The sequence below is a fragment of the Aphelocoma coerulescens genome, unplaced genomic scaffold (assembly GCF_041296385.1).
Source record: "Aphelocoma coerulescens isolate FSJ_1873_10779 unplaced genomic scaffold, UR_Acoe_1.0 HiC_scaffold_128, whole genome shotgun sequence".
NCBI classification, from domain to species: Eukaryota; Metazoa; Chordata; class Aves; order Passeriformes; family Corvidae; genus Aphelocoma; species Aphelocoma coerulescens.
In genome coordinates this window covers 354509-363219 of record NW_027183483.1, presented here as the reverse complement: position 1 = coordinate 363219, position 8711 = coordinate 354509, and the positions used below count along the sequence as shown (strand labels likewise).

Genomic DNA, 8711 nt, shown 5'->3' with positions numbered 1-8711 from the left:
CTTTTGCTGTTTATAGCTTTGTCTTACTTCAGCTGAGAGTGTTATGATAAAAACCCTGGCCTTGAGCCTAGCCAGGTACTTGGGCACTGCATCACTGCTGTTCTAGGCTGAGCAACAGATGTCTTGATTGTATTACAAAGGAATAAGAAAAAGAAAAACCAAAATAAGTGTTTATATGTCTAAATAGACCCATTCTTTTTACAGCAGGACAATCTTCTGATACACTTTAGATCTTAAACAACATTTACAAAGCTAAAGAGTGCCTGAAAGGAACAGAATTATAAAAGAAGCAAAAAGTTTCTATTGAACACCTAAGCTAAACTGTTCAAAAATTTCAAGTGAAAAACACTTAGGAGCTAGTTCAGTTGAGAAAAGCAGATTTTATTTCAAACAGCAGCATACATACAACATTTTCAAAATATACATATCTGAAAACAAGAGACTGCATTTCATTAACCACCTTGCTGTGGTTTATCAACTGTTAAATTATATTTGGAACCGGGTGAAGTTTCTGCACCATCGCCTTCCTATGAGTTGGATGCTCTCATGTTTCATCATTGGTATAATGGTGTAAGATAATGGTTAACTGCCAGTACCTCATAGAAAAGAACCCACACAGCTTGTCTATTTGCTATCACCTGGTGGTTTCAGCTACCTAAGTATTTTAAATACAGAAATATTATTTTTAACAGGTATGGCAAATCATGAACTTCAGGGAAACACTCTATGCATGTCATAGACAAATTTGACTGGCTATATATATATCTCTCTGAAGGAAGGTTCCTGAACCAGGACTAATTCCAACAGAAGCAACACAGCAGCATTTTGGTAAAGAAAGAAGACAACCTTTCCTACAACCCTTCCCTTTTATTATGATGCAGAACAAAGATTAAAATAATCAGAAGTTGCTTATATTTCTATATCTTTAAAAATATGATTGCATTACCAATTTTTTTGTTTTACCACAGCTTAAGAAGTGTCAGAATATGCTACACACACATAAATATCCTAACCCATCCACCATTTATCAATTCCCCATAGAAATATTTTCTACATAAATTTGCTTAAAATATTATTTAAATATAACATCTTACTAGGAAAAAAAGAATACATCATCATAAGATTCAGTTTGCAGGTAATTTTCAACGCACTAGAACACAATGAAGTTGCTCAAATTATAGCAAAAAACTTTGTCTTCTTATGGTGGTGGTGTATGGTGTTTGAAAAACACATGCAAACAGATTAAGAATAAATGGTGATCACTTCACGTCCACTGCCTCGGACTAGGAGAACTCTATCCAGACCTTCTGTCAGAACTTCCAGAAATTCCATGTCTGAAATACCATCTGGTCAAGGAATTTATTCAGAAGAGAAACAAAATAGCTAGTAATCTCTCAAAAAGTCTGACATATAATGCGAAAATAGAGTTCAACAATTTCATCAAAGAGTTTTTATGTGTCACCCTTTACTGTCCCATTACTGGTTATTCAAGTGGAAGTGAGGCCTAACTTGGGGGAAATTCCTAGTTTTTCCCTAGTCACCTACAAAAAAAGATAAAAGTAGGAAATTTTAAAATTAGTTCAAAGTTAAGAAATGCTTTATACCAATAGAAAATCCCCCTCCCTCAGCGCTACCAAGATTTTTTATAACTCTCTTTGTGTCACTTTCTTAAAGGCAGACTTATGCTTACCATACTTACTAATGGTTATCCCAACAGGTAATGGCAGAATCACAAAAATGAAACCCTCAATTTCAAGAAATATGGAATAAATACAGTAGAGGATACAGTTTTCATCCCCTTTTCTGTTTTTAGGAGGTCCAGGCATATTCAGGAGAACTAGCTGAGCATGTTGTGATTTATTAAGCACTACTCCGTTGAGCTTCACAGCAGTGTGCATTCTTCTCACATTTGACTGATTTCTAGCATGCAAAGAAACATTTTTAAGCACTGTCATAATACTTATGTAATTGAATCATATGTTATTTATTTGAAATTACAAGTATGTAAACCAAGCTATTTTCATGGACACTAATATTTGTACATATTCAAAATAAATAAGAAAATTCAATACCTTTGACAAAAACATTTAAGTCTGAAATTCAAGCAGTTCTAAGTAATTTGTCAGAATGCACAAATCTTCCAGTTGTCAATTATCTTTTACCAAGATGAATCAAAACTTTGGTTTCAATAGAAATTAAAGTTCAGACAAGAACCACTAAGAATCCAGTTTGAGTTATATAAAAAAGTAACTGGATTTATACAAGAATTCCCAGACAATGAAATTACAGGTATGCAACGGAAAGATCACAGTATTTATGTTGTACAGTACAAGGTTTTATTCACGCTCCTTTGGAAACATTACAAAATTCTATAAGCCAGTGAAGAAAATTCAGAAACACCACAGAATTTTGAAAAAATTACTAGCTTCTCACACCGTAAGAGTAAGGCAGTAAGCAGTGAACTGAAATTGAGCCTATTCCCTTACATTATCAACATTACCTAATATTTTCCTTGATGCATCTACAAATGTAATTGTTGTAGGTTTGTGCACAGGAAGAAAAAACGGCTAGGATTTAAAAAAAAGTCCTTACTGTAGTATTTCACTTGTATGGTTTAGCTGCTTTTCAGAACAAAATAAAAGAACAGTTTCCTTACAGTTCCTGAGAAACAGCTATCTGTGTAAAGTTAGCCATGGCTGGAAATGAGTCATATGCTACAATGTGACCAAAATATTCAAACTCTAACTTAGTCCATTTATCCAAAAGATCTGCTGCCCAAAAATAGATTTCTTTTTTTTTTTTTAATAAATAGTTAGAATGCATTTGGCCTGAAATTTAGTGGCCAGTGAAAAACAGCCCTACCAATTCAATTGATTCTCTGTACTCTGCCACCCCTAATCTTCCCCCTACAAGAGAATGACATTTCTAAAACTGAGTTTATCAGTCCCTCCTGGGGGATTTTCTATCACGATGCCCATCTATCCTAAGAACCAACTGCACAAGAACCATATATGGAACAAAGGAATGCTTGAAGCTCAGTTTTTTAGAAGCAGAACTGCATTTTGAGATGACCAAACAAGAACTATGAAGAAAGGCAAGATTGTATAATTGAGATGTATAAATATTGAAGCTGAAACATTGTTAAACTAAAAATAACACGCAGGGTGTAACTTTGTGACAGTGGGCAAAAAATTCAGCACTGAAATAAAGGCTTGCATTGTGTAAAATGTGAACTGAGGCTTACTAACATCACTTATCCTTCAAACATTGGTAGAACTGAAATCATACTTAGTAGACAAAGTAAACTTCCCAAATTTTCAAAAGAAGCTCAATTTGTTAAGCAGATAAAATTAAGAAAATGCTGAACTCTAAAAAAAAGCAGAGCAGTCAAGTGAATTTCACTCAAGAGAGGTAGTATCCCATTTTTGTGTGCTGTCATATATGTCTGAACTTATGTTATTTCTACACATGCATGGGTTGGTAGAAGGCAGGCAAGAACTGACTTTTGATGAAACATGAAAGTTCCCTTTGTGAACAAATATTCCTTATTGTGCAAGTAGTTATAGCACAATGAGAGGCTATTCTTCCAGAATAAAAATATATTCAATTTTAAATGTAGTTAATTAGAACACTAAATACTATGCTGGTGCAGAGGAGTACTGTCAATATTTATATTCTTACAGAAACTAAAACACATGTTTTGTGACTTAGCTTGAATAGAAATTTGATAATACTTAAGAGAACATTAACAAGTCACAATGATGAATATTTTTTCAGCACGTGCTATATCACATTATATTAAAAAGGAACAAAAGAATAAATGCATTGCAAATTATGATTTAAAAACATGCATAAAATGTAAAAGATCACAAGAACCAGAGAACCCAGCCTATGTTGTTTAAGTGAAGTGAAATTTAGACTTACAGATTTCCCCATTCTCTATGTGAAAGGGAAGCAAATGCATAGAAAGAAAAAATTATGCCATCAGGTACATTATTAAGTCAACGATATTAATATACTGTACAGGCACACCAAGTTTGAACTGTAATTTCTACCCAACTACACATTGTAGTTTTAAAATAATAATATCTGAAATCAGTGTCTTGCACAATTCTAAAGTAGTGATAAGAACTATTTCAAAGATACTAATTTTAAAAGCCCTTAAAGATTAGAGTATAATGCAGCCCAGGACAATGCTTTAGAGCATGAGCACAATAATTTTTGGAATCTGCAGAAGGCAAACTGTTTCTAAAGAGCTCAAAGCAAATCCACAAACCAACTTAGGATTTTAGGTACTGATTTTAAATATGCTTTCTAACTGCATTGCCTAAAAGTCCTAGATTTAAGATATGTTTTCTTTAGATATTAAGATTTCCCTTGACATCCACAGTTTTGGTTTGGTCATGTGCAGAAAATAATTTAAGCTATTCTTCTAAAATCACAACATGAGGAAACAAACAAACTGATTTCCTTCTGTAATTGTTTTTGTGTCTACTACATTGGTTTGACACAAGGAGTAGCTCTTATCTATCTAAGAAGAAGACATTAGGGAATATTTAAAACAGGAAATATTTAATATAGCAAGACATACATATTTAGACAAGTTTTATATTGCTTTAATTTACAGGATGAGCACTGAATGTCCATTAAAAAGCCAACCAACCAAAAAAAACCCCCAACTCCCCCTCTCTTCCTTTGTTCAATAAAACACCCCCCACACCCAAAAAAACATGCACCCAAAATCAAAAACACAACCTAAGTGTCTTGAAAGACTATCTGCTTCTTTGGTACTCCCTCTAGTACCAAACACAACAAAAATACACTAATTTTTCACACAGAGGGAGAAAGAAGAAGTTATCATTAAGCTTTTTAACATATATGCTTTCTGGTACAATCCAGATGTTGAGTTTACAGCTTGAAGTCTGCTATATTTAAACTTCACTCAAAACATTCTCTTTACAGTCATTCGACCCATAATGTACCCATAGTACATACTATTTTTATAAGGATGCCATTTAAGTGAAGTGCATGAAAAGATTATTTTTGTATTCAAGTTTAAATAAAGCAGAATCACTTAAAAAACAAAACCCAGATAAAACAACCAACTAGAACCCCTCCCCCCATTAAAATAAACACAATGAAATAAAAAGCTCCACATACCACATGCATACTTACGGCTTCATGTTGAAAATATCTTTAAAGCCAGACACATTTGAATCCTTGTTTTTATGCTTTTCCGCTACAAACTTTTCTTTAGTCCAGGTCATTTGCACTTTCTCTGGCATAGCAGCAGCCACACTTGCTTCAACTGCTGGAGCGGAGTGTGAGGCAGTGTTTCTATCATGGATCAGCTGGGCCTGGCCACAAAACAAATAATCACCGCAAGATTCAGTCAAAACTAGCATTTTCAAATTACACATTATTAAAATTTTGAAAAGGAATTTCATAGCAGGAGAACCAAAGAGGTTAAAGAAAAATGCACCTTACTTTGTGAACAAATATGAGACTATTGTGACTTTAGCATGAAGTGAAATTGCTTGTAAAAATGTACTTAATTGTTCATATTTGCAAAACTACATCTTACCTGGAACATTACTTTTGTAATGAACTCAAGTGAATTTCAATTTCACCAGAGAGTACTTTATTAACATCAGGGCATTTTGCCAATGAAAAACTTGAAAGCCAGTACTCTCATTGTTCACGAGTTACATTATTTCACAGATACTGTTGTAAACATTGTCCATTTCCCATGCCTTTAGCTGAACTACCACATGACTCTCATGACGCCAGTATGGGACTGGCTGAATTGAAGGCTAGCTGTAGATTTAAATTATTAAATTAGATTATTTATGCCTGCAAGAGTATAACATAACAAATTATGAATATTACATAACAAATCCAACCAATCTAGCCATGAAGGGGCCTTCTCTTCCCTTTTAACAGTAGAAAGTCAAATCAACTTCAAGAACACAAAAGCGCATGTCGGAAGAATATTGTGTTTTCTATTTTCCATTCCCCTTGCTTCTTTGGAGAAAAGAAAGATTAAATATTTAGCACATTATTTACTTACTTTCCCTCATAATACTTTGTCCATAGACTTCTCTATTTCCATCAAATGCAACACAAATACAGTAACTTAAGACTCTGAAAATTATAAATGAATTGGTATTTGGGGGCAGGATTCTTTTTGTGCTTTGGAGTTTTCTGTTTCGGAGGAGGTATTTATTTTTTTCCTGTGATTGTTTGTTTGTTTGTTTGCTTGCTTTTTGTTTAACAGTTCTGAAAGCTATTCAGAGACTTGTTAAATCATGAGTTGAAGGTCCTGTTCTGTTTGGGAACCCCAATTATTCACGTTAGACATCATCATGGTCCCTCCACATATATGTTGATTAAGAATTTCATGCAGGTCAATAAAAAGCACGAATAAAACCCAAGCAGATGAGAATACTACTTTTGTCTCAGAAAAGCAATTCCTCTAGTGGTTCACAAATTGTAATTGCAGGTGGTTTTAAATGCCTTTGAGCTTCTGTATATTCCCTAAATTATTTCCTAGTCCTTATCCTCCAGGATTCCCAAATTCTTGAGTTAATTTCTGAGGTTCATATAAATATCTCTTAGTCTGATGGTCTTCCTATGTTCACAGATGATTAAACGATGATTCAAGGCCACAAATCAGAAATTCCTATGAATACAATTAATTCTATGACGAGAATGAAAAAAGCTAACAAATACATGCCAATATTATAAATACCATGGAACAATAGCTGATGGACTAAAATTTCAAAGGAACACTGTAAGATGAGTTCAGTTCAACTATACTTCAATGGAAGAAAATTTGCCATGTTTAGAAAGACAGTGAGACCAAGAGAAATTCTGGACCTATAATACACATCTATAAAAATGCAAACACAACAAAAACACATTCTTGTTAGTGCTATTTTGATACCAAATTCAATTCATGAAACACAACACTTTGCTCTCTCACTCCATGATGAAAGGGAAATACAATGGTATACAGCACTTCTACAAACTAGGCTACACATTTTAGATATGAGCAACGCTTCAAGTGCACACTAAACTCATTGATTAAATCAGTCCATTTCCTTTCACTGTCACCATGCAGAAAGCAGTAATGACATATATGGGTTAATAATGGCTTGCAAATAAGCATAGAAATCTCCTTAAAAGACCTAGTATATCAATACAGTCTCTGCGAATCTTCAGTATTTCAACAGAGAAACTATAAAGGAAGTCAATGGTTGGTGAAAACATGAAATATATTTATTAATGTAACACCCTGCTTCTGGCTCTTAAGAAAACAGGAAATCTCAGAAATGTGTTTCTTTTACGGAAAGTAAGTTTGAGAAAGAGAATATAGTTCATGTCGCAGAAGCATCATCTAGAGACAAGAAATACAGGTTAAGATAATGAATGTAGAAAAAATGACTAAAAACTCCTCCATAACAATGAATGATTAAATTGTTCATGTGTAGTTCAGTTTGCAGTAGTGGCACTTCAAATATTGCAATGGAAAATATGTCTAGTCAGCACTATGTCCAACTACCTCTTCCTCTTGGTAATCATTAGTCAGCAGTGCCTGAGCATCTTGGACAACGGACAATGGACTGGAGTAGCTGTTTCTTCTAATTGAGCCTCGAGATTCATCTGTGATGCTCTGAATCTGGGACAAAAATGTTACCAATGACAAAAAAAAAGTCTACAGAAAAAAGCAGATATCATATTCTTCTTCATTTCAGTAGATGAGATGTGGTATCAGCTTATAAGGCTCTTTTTAAAATGTTTAGTAGTTAGTTATGAAGTCCCTTTAAAAACATTTGTGAAAACATGAAGCCAGTTGAATCTTTCAGTCTCTATGGGAAGCTCAAATATTCACTTCTTTGTGAGGGTCACGTCCTTTTGTATACGTACATATTCAGGTGAATTTTTTTACTCAATTACAAACAAAAGCATGAAAAAAATTAAAGCATGTGAGAAAGCTACTTTCCAACTCTAAAAACCTAAAACCTTAAAAATCTAATGATTCACAAACTATAATTTTGCTCCTCACATGCATGCACCCAAATTTCTGCCAATGTTACCTAACAGCACAACCCAACACAATTTGGTGGGGAAAGGATTATTACCTTCTCACAGGTCCCATTACCACTGCCTGGCCCAAGAGTCATTACTGAGGGTTAACCAGAGAAAAAAGCCAAAAACCACCAAAAAGGGAAGCAAGAAAGTGAGCGAGGCTCTACATTTTCCTTTCCCTTTGTAGCATGTTGCAATGGGGTCTCCTGCAACATGCATTAGACAGCGAGGCCCGTGGAAAGAAATAGGGAGCGATTCTTGATAGAAGTTTCAGAGATCTTTATTCTCCAGCCACATGGCCGGGGGACTGCCGAAGAGCTGAGCAATCACAGGACAACCAGGGTCCTCCCTGGGCAGGGGAACACAAAATAACCAACGGGGAACAGGATTAGGGTACATGTGACCAGGAGACCCCATGCCTAGGCCATGCCTCTACCCCAGGGTCCCCTCTCCCAGGACCCCATGGCAGGGGGGAGGAACCCCAACAGTAGCGCTATTGACAAAGTCAAATAAATAAATGTTTGCCAGCTAAACTTAAGTTGCCTATCTTATGCTTTGCAGGCACATGTTATATTTACACCCAAACAGAAGCAATTTGACCAAGTTTTCCAAGAAAGTAA

The 8711-nt window shown here is 34.8% G+C and overlaps 1 long non-coding RNA gene across 1 annotated transcript; it reads right to left on the bottom strand.

The window, feature by feature from the left end:
* Window positions 1-360: 360 nt before the first annotated feature.
* LOC138100677 (uncharacterized) lies at window positions 361-6267 on the bottom strand. Its single transcript, XR_011146896.1, has 2 exons — window positions 5176-6267; window positions 361-1920 (listed from the first exon to the last, which is right to left on the bottom strand). It is a non-coding gene; the product is annotated as an uncharacterized lncRNA (long non-coding RNA).
* Window positions 6268-8711: the final 2444 nt, after the last annotated feature.